The sequence below is a fragment of the Gopherus flavomarginatus genome, chromosome 9, assembly GCF_025201925.1.
Source record: "Gopherus flavomarginatus isolate rGopFla2 chromosome 9, rGopFla2.mat.asm, whole genome shotgun sequence".
Taxonomy (NCBI): Eukaryota; Metazoa; Chordata; order Testudines; family Testudinidae; genus Gopherus; species Gopherus flavomarginatus.
The window spans coordinates 35,752,897-35,770,419 of NC_066625.1; the positions used below are offsets into that span (position 1 = coordinate 35,752,897).

Genomic DNA, 17,523 nt, shown 5'->3' on the forward strand with positions numbered 1-17,523 from the left:
GGCCCTCTTCTGTAGTCCTGATTTGGGCAAAGCTTCTGTTAACTTTGATCAGTATCATAACTCTAAGAGGGGGGAGAGGTGTCTATAGATTGACAAAAGCCAGCATTACACTTGCACAATGCTGTGCTCCTCCTATTGTGCTTAGGTATTGTAGCATGTGGTATTGTATGTCAAACTAGATGCTGTTCTAATTTCATGTGAATTTTAGACACAGACTGATACCCTTATTTTTAAAATGTCTTAAATTGCCACTCACATTTCCTGTGATTTCTGGACATTTCTCTTATGTTTTGATGGGGGGAAATTTTGTTTGCTAGTTATGGGTTTGTAGGTCCTTATTTTTTATCTCTTTTTTTTTTTTCAGTAGCTTGACCTCTCAGCCTGATGGATTTAAACCATTATTATTTAGAGAACCTGTAATATACCCATATCCCTCTTTACCTGTAGAATTTCTGAGTGAGTGGGCTCCCAGCTCTATGAAAGACAATTTGTTGATGCATTAATTTATGAACCCTGCTATTGCATTTTAGACTTCTTTGCTTATCCAGGCCAACTTCTTCAGATTATTCATATAAGCCAGATATTTAGGTAAAAGTGCACAATGGGGCCTTGATAAGCTTGTATCTTTCTGGATTCCTTACAGCTCAGAATTGTGGCAATTAGTAAACACTTGCATGTGTATCATATAAGGCACCTTCTTGAGGAAAATAAAGTAAAATTTGATAACTGGGAGTTTTGAAAGCTTACTTGTTAAAAATGAGAATGAGGCAAATAGTAAAAAGTAGGTAAAGCATTGCATCAAATGGACCAAAGAGAGAAAATCAAAATGAGCTAAAGTTCAAGCACGTTTGCTAATGAAGTGTTACAAACCCAATTTAACTTAGGCCATTCGCTAGTGTTTGTGGACACTATATTTTCTGTATCTGCCTGCTCTTGTTAAACGCAATTGTAAGTATTAAGTAGCTCAGTTTTTCATGGGTACAACTTTTTTTTTTTTTTGTAAGTCTTTTTCTTGTTTCTATTGTATTGTACTGTGGTTAGTTTGGATTTCAATATATCCCTTTGCAGCAGATCAAATATGGTATGGTGTAATATGAAGTCACCTGGTATGACCCAAAATGTGAATTAGTAGCTGAGATTTCCTACAAGGAGGAAGAAATTAGTCAGTTGTTCTCATCTCATTTTTGGTTTGTACTGATACCTACGTAAACCTAAAACTATATTCAAAATGACATTATATGCACACAAAAAAGCATCTTTAAAAGATTGAGTATTTATCCAGTGAGGAGATTTACCTGGTCTGTAGGGACCTAGAACATAAAGATATAATTTGCTGTGAAACAGCACACACTATGTTGAACTTCTGGAGGAAAAAAGTTATCTGTAATCTTGTTTTCTAATTTAAGAAAAACCCATTGTTTTTAGAATATATCCATATAAAAGCAGCAACAAGCCAATATGTCCTGTCCTTGTAAGTCACAAAAGGGAAGGGAACTCAAGTCTGTGATATACTGGGTTAAGGGATAGTGTGTAAGTCTGTTGTTGTTACCAACTTGTTACATGCCTGAATAGGTAGCATAATAGGAATGACAGAGACAAAGGAAAGTTTTATAAACAAAATGACACTTCTGTGTAGCTTCATCAGAAGGAGCGTTTGCTTTCCTAGGCTTAAGTCATCTATTTGAAAATTTCATAGCCTCTTAACAGCCCCCAAAAGATAAAGTAGTAATGAAACCTTCACTTCAGAGAATGAAAGATTACTCAGTTTTGTTGTCCTCCCTACCTCTGTTCCACACTTGGATAACTTTCTCCAAAACTCTTGGGTTGGTGGGCTGGTTTGCTGAAGAGCCATGTGCTGTTCTCACTGCTCCATCCGTTCTCCGCTTGGTACAAGACCGAGGGACAAGCCAGTCCTAACCTCTAGTTGTGGCATTATGTTTCCATCCACATATTTAAATTGTTCTTGGAAGTACGAGTTGTAAACCACATCCCAATGGAAATCTGTGGGAAAACTACAGTAGAAGCTGTAGGGCTCTCTTCCTTCCCTCCCCTTACAAACTACAGAATTCTAATAAACTCTTCCAGCGGGCTTCAGAAATGAGTCTGGAGGTTTCTTTGCTTAAACATATTCTTATGAGGAAATATAAACACTCAACCTGTGAATGCATAACTAATGCAAAATACTACCAGAAGTTAAATATAGTGAACTTCATTATAAAACATTTACTGTAAACATTTTAAAATGTAGTTCTAGTAGGTAGTAGAAAATGTTTTGGACAAAGTGGTGCAAAATTATGAAACACTCAAGCCCACAGTAAAAAGAGGAGGGATTTGGAATTCCTTCCCTTCAGGTGTGTATTTCTTTGTCTTGTCTCTAGACAGGGTGCAGACAGTCCCTCCATCCAAACATGGCCCTCAGTTTTGATAATATATTTGGTAAACCCATTAACATTACAGGTTGCTCACAACTTTTTTGTTGTTGTTGTTGTTGTCTTAGGCATGAAAATTAAAATGGAGCCTTAGCAATCTTAACTTGTTTAACTATACATAGTTAACTAAATTAAACTATTGTTTAACTATGTATAATCACATGACAGTTTTATACTAAGCAATCCAAATCAATAGAACATAAGGGCATACAGATTCTGTGCAACAAAGAAGTGGGTTTTTTTGCACTTGCTAACAGTGCAATCAAGTTTTAAGATTAATTACAAATTCATTTTAAGATGAAGTTATCTCTGTATCACCTTGCTCAAGTCTTCCATCCTTTCTGTAATTCCCATTTTACAGATAGGAAAACTGAAGAACACCAACCTCCTAGGGATGTTAGTTAATTAAAATTTTGTAAAGCACTTTGAGATCCTTTAATTTCTCTAGCATCATCTATTTGTAGTGCTATTTATTACTGTCTGATCAGTGCACCAGCTTAAACTGTTGCAATGTCTTTGGAAAAATGATCATGTTTTAAACATGAGACAAAATGCAGGGTTCTGTTTTCATGGTCCTAGATCAATTGTGCTCAGTTTACAAGTTTTCTTTTTTTAAGTCTATCAGTAATGTCCCCCATCTGAACATCCTGCTTTGTTCCTTCTGGATGAGCATAGAATATCAGGGTTGGAAGGGACCTCAGGAGGTCATCTAGTCCAACCCCCTGCTCAAAGCAGGACCAATCTCCAGACAGATTTTTGCCCCAGATCCCTAAATGGTCTCCTTAAGGATTGAACTCACAACCCTTGGTTTAGCAGGCCAGTGCTCAAACCACTGAGCTATCCCTCCCTTCATGATTAGTGACAATGCTGAAATGTATTATAGGGCAGGGGTTCACCTTTTTTCTTTCTGAGGCCTCACCAACATGCTAGAAAAACTCCACAGCCCAGCTGTGCTCCTACTTTTTTTCTGCATATAAAAACCAGGGATGGCATTAAGGGGTACCAAGTAGGGCAACTGCTCAGGGCCCTCATCACAAGGGGCATCGTGAAGCTAAATTGCTCAGGCTTCGGCTTGAGCCCCTGGGTGGTAGGTCTCGGGGCTCCAGGATGCAGTCCTGTGCAGTGGGCTTTGGCTTTCTGCACTCGGCCCTAGCAAGTCTAATGCTGGCCATGCTTGGCTGACCCCCTGAAACCTACCTGTGGGCCCCCGGACCCCTGGCTGAGAACCACTGTTAGTGTATAGCTTGTGTATAGAAATGTATTGCTTTATATGTAGTTCTTGATACCTTCAACATTTACTTCCTGGAACAGCAAGTACTGCAACGTAGAACTGAGACCTAAGTGAGGTGCAGGAATTGGTTCAAGAAATAACTTTAGTTGAGCCAATAAATAATAGGGACCATAGTGTAGTTAGGCTCAATGGCCTTGTAGTAATAGTTAACAGTAACAGACTAGCATTATGACACTGAAATTTCCTAGAGAGATTAAAAACAAAGGAAGCTTTTTTTCTTTAAGCACTAAAATCAAATTTTGAGAAAACTAAAATCACGTGATATGTCGAGAAGCTATTTAAGTATCCGTAATGGAGTTGTGGATGGCATGCATACCTCTGAATAAAAAAGGAAGCAAGAGGGCAAGGAAAAACAGTGTGGCTAAATGGAAAGAGACAGGCAGTTATTTGGTATTCTTAGAACATGGAAATCCAGCCTAGGTGAAGCTAATGGACAGGAACAAAAAATGCTAGGTAAAGTGGAAATTAGATGGTATAATGGGGAGAATTTCAAGTCATAAGCAAGAAAAAATATATATGCAAATCAATACCAAATCAAAATCAAGACTGTTAGTGGGTCTACTGGATTACCAGAGAGTAAATGGAGCCATTAGAGAGGATAATGATTTTGTAGAGAAGAGAAATGACTTCTTTGCACCAGCCATCACCACGCAGGATGGTAGAGAGAGACCTGATTTTCTCAATAAAGATGAGGTACTGAAATAGATTGAGACATAAAAAAGGAGGCACTGGAATCAACTGATAAATTTTAAGAAAAGCAAGTAGTCAGAACCAGGATTCACTCAAGAGTTCTGAAGGAACTTAAGTATGGAGTGACTACGAAAACTTGCAGTATCTAATAAAAACTGATAACTGTACAGGAGGGCTGGAGGTAGGTGTATCTTATTATCTTTAAAGAAGGTGCGATGGTACTTGGAATTTAGACTGCTGGGTTTACTGCTGTGCCAGATTAGTTGATTGATGCAATAATTTAGTTATAAAACCTAGATAAATATCAAAGTAGGGGGACAAAGTAGCTATGATTTTTGTCACAAAAATCATGTCTGTCTGATCTATTAGAATTCTTTTGAGCATGTCCTCAAAATAGTGAATAAAAGAGCTGGCATATATAGGGTGACCAGATGAGATGAAGAAAGTATCGGGACACATGGGGGAGCAGAGGGAGTCTGCCAGTGGAGCCAAAAAAAAAAAGCCGAAACCAGTGCTGCCAGCAAAGTGAAATATCGGGACAAATTGCCACCCACATGTCAGGATGGTCCCGATTTTATCAGGACGTCTGGTCCCCCTAGGTATATATGATTGATTAAGGCATTCAAAAGTGTTGTGTGTTTTATTTTTTTCTTTCAAGGTTCCTTGAAAGACACTATTAAAGGAACTTTGTAGTTATGGGGTGAGAGAGGTAAAATACTATCATGGATTAGAAATTAAGAGATGGAAAACGAAGAACAGGAATACACTGTCAATTTTCGAAATGGTTAAGAGTTATCAGTAGAGTGCCCTGTGGATCTGTGCTATGAGAGGTACCTTTAAAAAGGATTAACTGTGTGATGGCAACAATTGACAATGACACTATTGTTTAGGATAGTGCAGGCCGGAGAACATGGTGAGAAACCTAGATGAACATAAAGCAGTGCGACTGGATAGCACAATGTCAGATGAAATTGATGTCAAAAGCAAGGCAATACACTTCAGAAGGAATAATTTGAACTAGTCATATACTGCACATTACTAAATTTCTTATGTGATTATGGTTTAAAAACCTGGGACAGCTTTATTTTAAAAAATTAAGAATTGTGTTTGTGTCTTAAAAAAGAGCAGTATGGATAAAGAATGGGAGAGAAATACTGAATATATTATAATGCTATTACATAAATCAACAACATGCTTTCACATGGAATACAGTATTCATTCGTGGTCACCCTATTTCAAAAAAAGATACAGAGAAATAAAAGGGGGCCACAATGGGTGATGCCTAAGATTAGAGGCATGGAAAGACTTTTTTTTATTATGGGGAGAGATTAAACAGCTTAAACTTGAGTTCAGAGAAGAAGTAAATAAGAGGGGATGTAATAGTTATATAAAATGAATGGTACAGAGAGGGTGAATTGGGTGTTCCTATGTTCTCTCACTATACAAAAAGAAGGGGATGCTAATCAAATACCAACAAATTTATAACTCAGGCTTTTATGCAATGCACAATGAGCCAGTGTAAATCACTGCAGCAAAGTGGAGCAGGAACTTTGCATTCTGACAAGTTTTGTTTTATATGTTGTGATTTGAAGGAAAAAAAATACCCTTTTTTGATTCAAAAGATTACTGGTTGGAGGCTTCTCCCTCTGAACAGAATAAGAAAAAATAGAGATGGAAAAGGCCTGTTACACAATGTGATCTATCCGCCTAAGTTAAATGAAAGATTAACCCCCTACGGTTTGTCTAGTCTAGTTTTAAATGTGCCAATCAATAGAGCTTCTTTGCTTTCTCTTGAGAGTGGCCTACATCCTAACACATTTTACTGTTGTTGTTGGATTTTTTTGTTTGTTTTGTTTTTCTAATAATGAGATTGTATTATATCCCATCACTCCTAGTTAGATCCTCTTGTTATAATCTACCCTGGCCCTTGATGTTTACATCTTTCAGATATTTCTTGGGTAACCATATTGCTTCTCTTCTTCTTTCATGAGCTGTTGCTTAGTCAAGCTTTGCATATTTAGTACTTTTCATCTTTCCTCCAGCCCATTTAATCAGTTCTGGTTGCCCTTTTCTGAACTTCCTCCAATTTGTCAACATCTCTTGTAATGAGGTTCCCAGAACAGAAGGCAGTGTTCCTGGTGAAATTGCACCTGGGTGTGGTTTCACTATGTATTCTCCAGTTCACATTTCTTTGTATCCACTGCACAGCTTACAACATAAAGGTATAACCAAAGAACCAGGGATCTGCACATTAGTCTGTGAAATGGAGAACATGGACTGCAACAAACATTCATTCTTTTTTGTTGTTCCATCAGAGTAAAGCATCTTATTTCAAGACTTATGGGTCATTGTTTTATATGATAGATGAGAGCCTAGAGTATACTCTGACTTATGACTTCTTGATTAAAGTTCCTCTTGAATCACTGCTGATATATTTGTATTTTACTTATTGTAGTTAAATTTAAATCACAGTGCCCCCAGAATCTAATTTAGAGAGAATATATAAAAATCTGTCGGTGAACCTTAAATCTGCAAACTTTTGTGTCTGACTTTGTGAAAGGAGATTCCTAGTTACTCAACGAGTTAATATTTCCCCCTGAAGTATATGAAAACAAGTGGATTCTTACATCATCTAAATGTGAAAGGCACTTACTTTTCTTCCATCTGTACTGCCACTGCAACAACTTTCAAAGGTTTAAATGGTTGTTTATTTTTGGTGTTTGCTTTTTGGGAATGGAACTAGAATTCCAGTGAGAGAGACGTTTTGTGTGCGCGCGTGCGTAAAAGAGCGAGACAGACTCACAGTGCCTAGCTTGCCTCTGAACTGCTAAATTGAGTGTGCGGCTGATACAAAACTTCACTTTCCCTCTTACTCTTTTCAGTGACAAAACTTCCATTAATTTTAATGATTCAGCTGCCTCAAAGATTGAGTTGGGTTGGCTGAAAATCTACCGTAGTGATTAGTCTGCTTCCCCGTCTCCCTTTCAACAGGCATTACATCATTATTAATAAAACATTCTATGTAGAGGAACTCCAGCAGACATGGATCTCTCTCTCTCTCCTGCCGCAGGAAAAGCACTTCAGAGGCAGAATACTCCAAGAAATATCCAAATTATATCATGAGAAGTTAGTTATTGACAGCTCGCTGAAAACGAAAGTCACTTTATCTTTTGAAATGAGAGAGGCCCTATTAAAAAGATTATTATGGAGTATATGTATTAGGAATATGGGGAATTTTTTTTACTTTAAAAGCACCTCTTTTCAAAATGGATGGAGTAGATGGAGATGTGTGTAGTATCAAAAACGGGTCTCTCTGAGCGCACGAATGGGGAAAGGAACTGCAGGAAAAAGAGGTCCCTTTGGTTAAATAAATGGACAAGCACTTGGGTTCTGACCGCCACTGTGTCACAGACTTTTATCTATGAAGTTGGCAAGTCCATTTAAACCAGAAGTTTTTGAAGATTGCCACTAATTTTTGTCTTAAGCTGTCTGGATTGCCCCCCCACCGCAACACCCTGTGAAATGGATATATTTCCCTACCTCCCGGTGCTGTGGGGTAGATAAACTCGGTAGTGTTTGGGAGGGGACAGAAAGTAGAGTTGTGCTGTGAGAAATGAGGAGTATTGAAGGGATTTGGGAGTCCTGGACCTCTCTTTTTTGGGGGGAGTTTAGTAACTGCTGGGGTTGGCATTTGGCCCTGGAATTCTGCCGTGCAGGGAAGGAGGGGACCAAGGGGCAAGACTGGTTTGTGTGTCTGAGACTGGCATAGAGAACTCTGCCCTTCTAGTGAATGTGCAGAGGACAGATTGTCTGTTTGTCTGCCAAGTCCCTGGACTGGGTCTTGGGAGATGAGAGTTCAATTCCTGGCTCTGCCACATACTTCCTGCATGACATTGGCCAAGTTGCTTAACTTCTCTGTGCATCACTTTTCCTTTTCTGTAAAATGTGTGTGTGTGGGGGTACTTCTCTACCTTCCTGGGGTGTTGAGGATAAATTCACTAAACTTTGAGGGGTGCTTAGCTACTGTAGTGATGGGGGGTGGGCAATATGATCACTTGCCATGCTTGTGGGTTGGGGTAAGGGCCTCCCCTGCCTGCCAGCTTTATGCTCACTGGGGATCCATGGGGCCTTAGGGGGCTTCTAAGGGGCCCCTATGAGCTTTAATAAGCTCTTCAGGGGGGAGGGCTGACAAGTCTATTTTTGGCTTATTTAGGAGCCAGTTTCAGTTGATTTGGATCTTAGAAAACTGGGGCCCTTTGAGGTAGGGACTGTCCTTGCGTCTTTACAGTGCCTAGCATAGTGGGCCCTGGTCTGATTGTGGCTTTAGGTGCTACCTCATATAAATGTTCAATAATTTGGCCTACAGATCGATTAACTGCTTAGCTTGCAGATCAGTTAGTCATGTTTGTGGGGATGGCAATTAGAAAAATCTGTTTACTTGTAGACTGAAGAAAGTTGCTGTGGACTCCATGAACTGGAAGAAACATGGGTGCTCATGTTGCCGTTTTTTGAGTCCCTTTTCAGATTATAGCTGCACTTGTTGAAATCTGGGGATGGGTGGGGGAAGAGAGAGGTTGTATCTTTTCAGATTTATTCTTGATCCTTTGCTCCCCAAAGTCAGTGGCAAAACTATAGACTTGAAAGGCACAGAGTCAGGCCTGAGTTCCCTACCCTTTTTAAACTCCTTTTTTAATCCTTTGCTCAGGGTAGAATGTTTCTTCAGGTCTTGATTATATGGTGATGGGTACATATGACATGCCTAATATGGGTAGATAAGTGTCTGATTCAAACTACTTGAGCTTTGCTTTTCTGTCTGGTGGTGGCCAAAATATGGATTAAAGAAAAGAGATGGAAAGTATTTGGAAAGATTATTACAACGAAAAAATTCCCAATCACTGACAGAAAAATTTAGGACTGGCATTGATTAATGCCAGACTGCAGCTTTCTGTATAATGCATACGCTCCATCTTGGAGTTCTATTTAATCTCTCATCAGAATGCTATCAGAGAATGCGTGAAGATTTTAAGTCTTAATCAAGGCTTGTGGCTTTTGTTTTTTTTTGTTTCAGAGCAGAGTTTGAGGGGACAAGTGTGTGGTGAGAGTCCAGGCCAGCTGCTTTTGAGGCAGTGTTCTTTTTTGTTATGTCAGGTGTGCTTTGCTATTACCTGAGCTAGCTTCCAATCAATCATCTATTCAGGCTTTGATTTCCTTGCTAAAATGTAATCCTATGTTTTTCAGCCTCTCAGCTATGAAAGTGCTTAAAGAGACACTATACTAGCAGCAATTTTACAACTACTGTAAAATTTAAGTTACGAATATATCAGGAATGGAGGTTGTTTGCAACTCTGAACATGTTATGGTTGTTCTTTCAAAAGTTTACCACTGAATATTGACTTAATATTGCTTTGAAACTTTTACTATACAGAAGAAAAATGCTGCTTTTAACCATCTTAATTTAAAATGGAACAAGCACCAAAACAGTTTCCTTACCTTGTCAAATTTTTTTTAAATCCCTCCCTTTCTTTTTATTTAATAGTTTACATTTAACGCAGTACTGCCCTTACTTTTTTTTGTCTTGCTGCTACCTGATTGTGTGCTTCTAGTTCCAAATGAGATTTGTGGTTGACTGGTCAGTTCGTAACTCTGATATTTGTAATTCTGAGGTTCTACTGTAAAAAAATATTTAACCGTTGCCATACCTACAGGATAATATCCTCTATATAAAATAAAGTGGATGTTTACTTGGGGAACAGTTTCCTACCCTCAATGGAATGACCCTAGAAGAACCGTACTATTGTCTAATAGATTCACTAATCAAAGGGCAGCGGGGTCATCTTGGGAGGTATTTTATTCACTACAATCAAAACGTGTTTTTGTACAACAATTCTCATCTGCAGGAAATGATTCAAAGTTAGAAGTATGTCATTAAGATTGCTTTCAAAGTTGTTTATATCATTACACACCTAAACAGCTAAACAACCAATTGCATGCATAATATTCCTTTCCACACTTAAAATCAGAGAATAAAATTGTTAGCCATTGATTGTTGTCAGATGCTGAGATTCCTTTTGTACTCTTAAATAAGTGTTTGTCCACCCAGCTGACTTCATGTCACAGAACAAATGACTTCCTGGTAGCTGCAACCCGCAGTTTGTGGGTAGAAGAGTCATCTGCTGCTGCTTGGTGCACACATCTAGATTTTTTATTTATTTATTTATTTTATTTTTTCTTCTGTGACTGTGTGAGTCAGCCCAAGACTGTAGCTCAACAGCATGACGTTAGGGAGAAAAGATTATTTCTTGTACATGTCAGGTGAAGTGACTGCCTTAATTCCTGATGATGATGATCATGTGCTTCAAGCTGTTGGTCTTCTAACATGAATTTAAAAAAAATCTTTCGACACTTATCTGGTCATTCCCGTCTTTGTTTCAAAATCCTTGGCAGCCAATTTCCAGGAAAACCCAGCTGCATCCTTTCCTTCTAATCCCTCAGGCAGGTTTACAATGCTAATATTGTTCAATCAGCGTTCTCAAATGCTTCCAGTCTATGTTCGTTCTTTATTTTTCCTTTTAATGAGGAATATATCTTTAGATTGGTTTGTAGCAATGTGTCTAAGGGTGGGTAGATGGCTTTCTGATTTATGTCCATTTTAGTATCTAAGATAGTGAGCGCTTCTTCTCTATGCCACCCTCTTTTTTCCCCCCACCCGCCCAACAGCTGAGTATGAAGAAGCAGTTGTTACCTGGATTGTATCCATTTTATGCTGCATGGCATGAAATCTCCTTGTAGGTTTGAGAAGAAGATGGCGGCAGCAGCCGGTTTGGTGTCGAGCACGTTTGCTGGTGGGAGCAAGTTTGGCATGTTTAGGCACTTTCAGCAAACAAACGAAAGTATGTTTTGGGCTCTGAGAGAACTAAAATGGTAAGAAATAAATCTGACATTGTCTCCCTTTAGAGTTTTGTGGTGGCACTAGGTTTCCTTGCCTCCTGTCAGTCAGATGGTTCCAACCCTCACAAATACTTAGAATAAAATTTAAAAAAAAAACAACTTGAAAAGCCATTCCTCCTTACTAGGAACTCACTGGGTCCCGAGTTCAGGATTTCATGTTTCCTATCTGAGGCATCGGGTACACTGTTTTAGTTCTGTTTTAGTAGCTGTTATGGCATCAACTGTTGCTGGTTAGAAGTGGAATCCTGGCCTATTGTTGTTGTCCTTTCCATCTGGCATAGGAGAATAAGTCTGCAGAAAACTGGTAGCTCATGTTACTTTTGAGAAGTAGGTAACTGAATACTATACTCCCCCTAGCTTGTTTAGGGATGTCTGTTGTATAGGTTTTCCTTGTCCATATTGCTACAGTGCTTCCTATTTGTAAATGGACCCTTGAATTTCCTTAGACAGTATTATATTCTCATTCTTTATTCATTTTGGGAACAACTAAGTACTTTTTTACCTTTGGGAATCCCGTCAAACTGGTTTTTTTACCATTTCTCCTCCCCACTGTTGCTACATAAATAAACATTCTTATCTGGTAGTGTGATGTGTTTGAAATATTGTGGTCAAAGCACGTTCAGTTAGCTCTGAACACAAGGAAAAACAAACTCACATTTAAAATTCCATAGGAATCATCAGCTCTAGAAATGAGCATCTCTTAATGCTATATGGACATGTATAACAGGATTCCCGATTTTGATATCTTGCTACTGTATTCATTTTGTTAAACATGCTTGCTCACAAATCTATCCCCAGGGAATTGAATATTTCATATTTTCAACAACTCTTTCTCTAACACATGCCAGGGAGTTTCCATCTCCTGTCTGACTGTAAAGCATATTTTCAGTGCAGCATTAACTGAATGAAAATACTCTGACAGCATTTTTTTTTACTACAGCCATCTGCTTAACTAGCTAAATGAAAACCTTAAGGCATAGTGAGACTTCACTGGTGATTGAATTAATAAGTCATACAAAACAGGATACTGTCAAATGCCCACAAAAAAGCTCCTTTCAACTTTTTCATTTTCCATTTCAAAGACATTGAGCCTTCCTGTTTCAAATGGATTTTCAGTGTGATATTTGTTTGCAGTAGAGCCTCACTGAACCATCATAAAGCTGCACTTGAATTGGCAATATTGGGACCTGTAATTCACCACTGGTGCTACCTGTACCAGTGGAGGATGAGGCATACAACCCTGTGCTGAGCAGAGTGGGACAGTAGTGGTTAAAAACACTCAAAGCCTGCATAAACTAGAATTTCCACTGTTGCAACCACTAAAATCACCCCGATGCAGTTCTGTTACAGGTCCTAATTTTCCTGGTGTAGACAAGACCCTAAGTGGATGCAATGAGAGCTAGAATGACTTTAGTGAGGCTTGCAGACTACTGGCCTTTAAGATACGGTCGATGTAAGTCATCACTGTGATGGCTTTGGTCACAGAAACTCCCTCAAGACTGTCATTAAAAGTGCTGGGATACCACTGAGAACAAACACCCCTGCCAGAGAAGGCTTCTTTCCACTCCCATCTTGCTGAGCTAGACACACCAGCCAGTTACAGCACAGACCAAGAGATTGGGCCACACCCCCCTGCAGTTTACAGAAACTAAGATTCACTTAGCCCAGGGGCTTTTCAGTTAATGGACTTTTCCAGCATGCGTCATTCAGTCTTTCTGGGAGCCTAAAGCCCAAACAAACCCATTTTACCTTGTATAAAGCTTATACAGGGTAAACTCATAAATTTTCTGCCCTCTATAAAAGTTATAGAGAGAGAGATGCACAGCTGTTTGCTCCCCCAGGTATTAATTGCTTACTCTGGGTTAATTAATAAGCAAAAGCGATTTTAGTAAGTATAAAAAGTAGGATTTAAGTGGTTCCAAGTAATAACAGACAGAACAAAGTAAATTACCAAGCAAAATAAAGCAAAGCAGGCAAGTCTAAACCTAGTATGGTTGGAAACTGAATCCAGGTAAATCTCACCCTCAGATGTTTCAGTAAGCTTCTTTCACAGACTACACTCCCTCCTAGTCTGGGCCCAGTTCTTTTCAGACCAACCATATGGTTTATGGCTTGGGTCCAGCAGTCACTCTCACCCCTGTCGTCAGTCCTTTGTTCCAGTTTCTTTCAGCATCTTTTTGAAGTAGAGAGGCCATCTCTTGCCCCTACTTTTTGTCTTTAGCTGGCTCTTCCAGAGCCTTTTATATTCTCTCTCTCTCTCGTGGGCACAAACCCCTTTGTTCTCTTGTTAAAAATCACAGCAGCAAGATGGAGTCTGTAGCCACCCAGTCAAGTCACAGTCCATGAATGATTCAGCTTTTTGCAGGCCGATGCCATTGTTTACATGTTAGTTTGGGAGATGCCAGTCCACATCTGAGCTTTCCTGGGAACATTCAAAGTCCACTGTCAGTTAAGTGTTTCTTGATTGGGCAGTTACTTAGAATAGTCCTTTCTCAAGAAGCTGACCAAATGCTTCACTGATGATACTTAGAATCAAAAACATTGAGATACAAGTACAGAGCCAATATTCATAACTTCAAATACAAAAATTATACAGACAGCATAATCGTAACCAGCAAATTACAACCTTTCCCTTACTTGACCTCCTATAGGACCTTGGTTGCAACAATGATCTATACGATCACAGTTCATGTCAGGAATGTCACAGTCGCTTTTCCCATGGGACAGCTAGGAGATATCATATTTATATTGGTTCCAGTCCAACACTCAAAGCCTTGAAGTAGGGCTACTCCATATATAGTACCAATGTTGGCTACTAATGGTGCTGCTTCTGTGATTTGGGAAGTCCTTGAGGAATGTTGTTAATTGTGAAATGATTGTAAACAAATCCCTTGTGCTATTAACACCATAGATGACTGAAATTGGTAAGACAAAAACTAATCCAGTTGACTCGTTACTCACTATGTACGCTCTTTTTTTTTTCTTTCTTTCTTTCTTGCATTTCTCCAAGTTGGACAAAAGTCAGTGTCACTCTTGTTGAGCATGGGTTTTGCTTTCGGATTCAGTGTTGTGGTGTTCAAGCTGCAGGGCCTGACTTAGTCTTAAAATCAACAGCTGCCTTTTGGAATAAAACAAACAATAAAAAAAAATCTCTTTTGTGAGGAAATTGTATGTTTACAACCCTGCGTTTTGGACCAAGCTTGCATTGGCAGCATCCCATCATTGCTTCTGTGCTTCTGCTGTGACCGCACCACAGCTGTAAACAGAAACCCAGATGGTGGCAAACTCCAAAGGAGTCTTCAGCTTTGAATGTAGAGGGGGAGGGAAGTGGAATTTACAGCAAGTTTTGGGGGTTTTCTGAAACCTCAGTTGTGAGGTTTCCACACAACCTTCTTTGACATCAGTGCAGCTCTGAAAAGAGGATGTTAGCTTTCTTTGTTCTGGGTTAGTGGAACACACACAATACAATTGGTTCCACTGTCATCTGGATCTTTTTGTGTCTTGCATTTGGGTATATGTCACAATCTGAAATAGGTATTTAGGGGGAGGGAAGTGGAAACAGCAGTGATTGAACCTGGGGAAGGGCACTGCCTGGAGGAAAACTGGGTAACCTGGAACTCTTCATGTTTGTTTGTTTGTTTGTTTTTGAGACTAGCCAAAGGAAGAAAAAATGGGCAATAAACAATAATTAGAAAACAATTGGTAGCCCAACAAAACACAGTCCTTTTTCAAATGAATAAGAAACCATCATGTTGTGCACTAGCTAGCCTACGTCACTAGTCTTATTGGCTGGCCTTCTCCCTCCTGTGTATAAAAAACCAAAAACAAAAAAATCCACTTGTTGCACCCTGTCTTTTACTTAACTTCGTGTTTGGGGACCAGGTTTGATTCTGTGCCTGTACAATGCCGAGTGCAGTGTAGCCTGATTTTGATGAGGTCTCCCTTTTTACCTACTGTTAGGGTAATTTTAGAAGTGTATACCACCTGCAAGACTAGGAGAACACATGTACTCAGTTCTTTGTTTTATTCACTTAACAGAACTCTGTGTATAGTCAGCTTAAATTTTTTTTTTGAGTTTGTGTTTGTGTGGGCTTTTTTACATGGCAACATTGGAAATCTTCATTAGGAAAATGACTGACTGTAAAATCACAAACATTGGCAGGGGAACATAGGAAGCAGGCAGTCCTCGACTTTGACATTCGACTGACGACATTTCTGAATTGACACCCTGATTCGACTTACGACAATTGGTTTCGACTTTATGACTCGTCCCACAATGGAGTGGATTGCGGTTGTATTACGACTTTTCAACTTAGTTTTCAGGAACCAATTGTGTTGTAAGTCTGAGGACTGCCTGTACTTGGAATTTAGTTAATTAAAAAGAGTAGTTTCAAGTTGATTGTATCCCTCTAAAATAAGTTTAAAAAAAAAAAGTGTTGTCTTAAGCATTTCTGTCTGCTTTGTGGTAGCAGTAACAAGTTGTTAGGGAGTGTGAGGGAGTCAGAGCCCTGCACCCCCGGCTTTCTGCAATTCACCATGACTCTCAGCCAGCCAGTAAAACAGAAGGTTTATTTAGACGACAGAGACACAGCCCAAAACAGGTCTTGCCGATACAAACAGGACCCCCTTATTTAATGAATGTTAGCATTTGTGGATGGGGCTGAGTTGATGTTTTGGAGAGACCAGCTAAAAACAGCACAGAAGGTAGGTATGCTTCCTGGACAACATACCTCAAACGTGGCTTGGAGGTTTTTTTTAAAATTTTCATGCCCATCCAAACTTGGGTCTAGTTACTTAAATTGTGGTCAGTCAAGCATATCAATTACTAGCAACTCTGGCAGTGATTTTTGTGATCCCGAGAGCTATTCACTCATTGCTGTACTGAGAGCTCCAACTCATTTCATACAGAATCCTGACCCATCATCACATGGGCTCAGTACAGTGCAGGATAAGTATAAACTGACAACTTAAAGGTGGAAAAATCCCTTATCCTATTGCTCAAACTTGGAACTTGTCCCTCATCCCCGCCCCCCGTCTTATCTTTTCTTTGTAAGTGTTAAAGTTACTGCTCGTAAGCCAGATTGTCTGTGTTAGTAACAGTCAAGTAGTGTTGTGATCACATCTGTGGGGAGTAAATTCTGCTCACAAGCATGGTTGGCTTAGCTTTAATGGCTAGAAAAGTACACTCCGTGTTGAATGTATGCCTTATTTCCAGTCTGAACTTGTCTAGCTTCAGCTTCTAGCCACTGCATTGTGTTTCATACCTTTTCTCTGCTGGATGGAAGAGCCCATTATTAAATATTTGTTCCTCATGTAGGTATTTAGACTGTGATCAAGTCGCCTCTTAACCATTTCTCAGGGAGCTCAATCTATTTAGCTTATCGCTATAAGGTAGGTTTTGTAAACCTTTTTAATCATTCTTTGGCTCCTCTCTGAACCCTCTCCAGTTTATCAACATCCTTCTCGAATTACAGATACCAGAACTGGCCACAGAATTACAGCAGTGGTCTCACCACTACCAAGTACAGAGGTAAAATAACCTCTCTGCTCCTACTTGACTCCTCGAGGTTTCCCGGTTTATTCATTCAAGGATCCCATTAGCTCTTTTGGCCACAGTGTCTCACTGGGAACTCGCATTCAGCTGATTATCCACCATGACCCCAAGTTTGTTTCAGAGTTACTGCTTCCCAGAGTAGAGTCCCCCATCCTGTGAGTCCTGCCTAATTTTTTTTTCCTGGATGTATACATTTATATTTAGGCCTGGTCTACACTACAATTTTAGGTCAAATTTAGCAGTGTTACCTTGATTTAACCCTGCACTCGTCCACATGACGAAGCCTTTTTTTCAACTTAAAGAGCTCTTTAAATAGATTTCTTTACTCAACTCCCCTGAGGGGATTAGTGCTGAAATTGGCCTTGCTGGGTTGAATTTGGGATAGTGTGGATTCCTTGGTGGAATCTCTCAGGCAGCAGGTGGGAGAGCTACAGGAGGAGGTGGCTAGGCTGAGGAACATCCATATCCATGAACAATTCCTGGACAGTATCCATGTGGAGACAGCTGACGGTGCTGTCCCAGTTGACAGGACTACCGACACTCCAGTGGAGGAGGAGATGCCTCAGGGTGTGTCTGACACACCAGTGGAGGAGGAGGCTCAGTGAGGTCGG

The 17,523-nt window shown here is 39.6% G+C and overlaps 1 protein-coding gene across 3 annotated transcripts in view; it reads left to right on the plus strand.

Moving 5' to 3' along the window:
* The window catches only part of RAB11FIP3 (RAB11 family interacting protein 3), a 214,908-nt gene that overhangs the window by 32,227 nt on the left and 165,158 nt on the right, over nucleotides 1-17,523 (plus strand). The gene's annotated exons all lie outside the window — the stretch shown is intronic.